Raw genomic sequence first — 2,500 nt, forward strand, 5'->3', positions numbered from 1 at the left:
GTAGATACAGTCACATTGTATCTCCTGATATTTAAAATGTAAAACAGACATTTTGCCTTTGAATTTGATCATATTTTTCTTTTTCTTTTTATCATTCCTCATATTTTTTTCTCTCTTTCCTTCCCCACCATCAAAAGATGATCTATACTATTAAATCTTTATAGTGTAATTGCAGTCTTGCTTAAACAAATGCAATTACTGTCATAACATTATTTTGATGTTGAAATTCAAATGGTTTTACATAAAAAACAGTCATGAAAACATGATGTGTGTGTGTATATATATATATGTCAGCTGATTTCAGTATTATTTATGAGAACAGCAAAATACTCTGTACAGCACCTTAGATGAGATGTAAATGAAAGAAATATTAATTCATATATTACCGATCTAAAACCACTTCTCATGATAAAAGCAGAGTTACATATCTTATGTTCCTAATTATGGTCATAAGTTGAACTTGAAAGCAGAGCTGTGTTAACCAAATAAGTGTGGCTATTAATATGACTACATTTGTATGTTTAATAACTCTATTCATAAATTATTACCAAGGTAATCCACTTCTTCATAATGTACTACTCTTAATAAGAAGCAATTCATTACTTCACTTTGTATTTTTTCTAGATATAACAAATTTACTTTCTGTGTATCTTAAATGTTCATTTGAAGCTCCATAATTTCCCCACAAAATATACATTCCCTTATATGGTGTATGTAATGATGAGGATGTTTAAATGCCTATGGTTAGATCTTTTTAATGATTGTATAATATATATATGTATATATATATATATATATATATATATATATATATATATATATATATATATATGTATGTATATATATATATGTGTGTGTGTGTGTGTGTGTGTGTGTGTGTGTGTGTGTGTGTGTGTGTGAAAATCTAAGTATCCATATCATAATCAATAAAATCTATATTTGTGCTAATCATTTGAAGTTGAAAAATTGTACATTGTACATACATGAATAAGATGTCGTTTTATCGTTTTATCGTGTTTTATGTTACATTAGTATCATCATGTTCAACTTCACTATTACCTCATTTTTCATTTGCCTAACTGGTAAAACACGAAGAAAAAATCTCTTATCCTCTCAAAATTTCAGGAATCACACACACACACACACACACACACACACACACACACACACACACACACACACACACACACACACACACACACACACACACACACACACACACACACACACACACACACACACACACACACAGGTCCACGTGCAAAACAAAGGCGAATCACAATTCCTTTTACTGTAGCATTTATTGTATGTCACAATGGTCATCGGGTACACTCTATTTCATCTAATGTTTACAAAATCCTACACCTGAACTCTCACGCTCCATTTTTTGTCTATAACAGGATTAAAACATAAAATGTGACTGGAAACCAAAGGGCAAAGGGATAGAACTGATATAATCTATGTGCAACATTTCCTAGAAAGATACCATCGCTATGTGGTTCTTTTATGCTGTACATGTCTTGAAATTGTTCAGCTCTCTGCAACATAGATCCATTCACATAAAAATCAGTCCGGTGATTTTGAGTAATATATAGATATATATTTTTTTTTTGCATTTTTACATATATATTTTTGAAACATAAAAGTTTTATAGATATTCCTTTTGCTCAGTAATCTACCCGACCCAAAAAATCAAGCAATTTTTCATCATATCACAAAATTATGCTGATGCAGTCACGGAAATCTTATCGAGAAGTAATCACAAAAAAAAAAATAATAATAATAATAATAAAAAAATAATAATAATGAAATGTTCACAAAGCATACATATCAATAACCATTTTACTTACAAGCTTGTAACGTGTGAGTCAGTAACCTCATGATATGATAACAGACTGAAAATAAACGTCATGAGCATTTATTTTCCTTCCTTATAACTCAGTCGAAAATCATGAAGAATACTGACTTTTCCTACAATGTAAGACATTAAAAACATAAAGAGCACATTATAAAATTGCACAGAAATTCTCATTTATACTGCATTACGTTTCAAAGAACATTTTTGTATATATATATATCTTTACTTGATCTCTATAATACAAGCATATTTTTACACACAAACTTAAGTCAGGAAAAAGGCTGAAATATATATATTTATATCTTTTTAACAATAAGCTTCATTTTCTCTGTATGGTCAAAGGCGTTCATTTCACCATGCATTTATAAACCCATATTTATGTTAACATCACGCAAATGTAGATTCTCCCCCCTTTTTAGTATGTTATTTAGTGCATCAGTGATTTTAAAGGATGCCTACAGGTACATCACAATGACGAATCTGTCAGTTTTTATAGTTATAAATATATGCATACATATATTCATATACATGTGTATATATATATATATATATATATATATATATATATATATATATATATATATATATATATATAAATATATATAATATATATATATAAATATATATATATATATATATATA

Source organism: Penaeus japonicus, unplaced genomic scaffold (assembly GCF_977035675.1).
Source record: "Penaeus japonicus unplaced genomic scaffold, GWHDUDI00000001_assembly GWHDUDI00000004, whole genome shotgun sequence".
Lineage (NCBI taxonomy): Eukaryota > Metazoa > Arthropoda > Malacostraca > Decapoda > Penaeidae > Penaeus > Penaeus japonicus.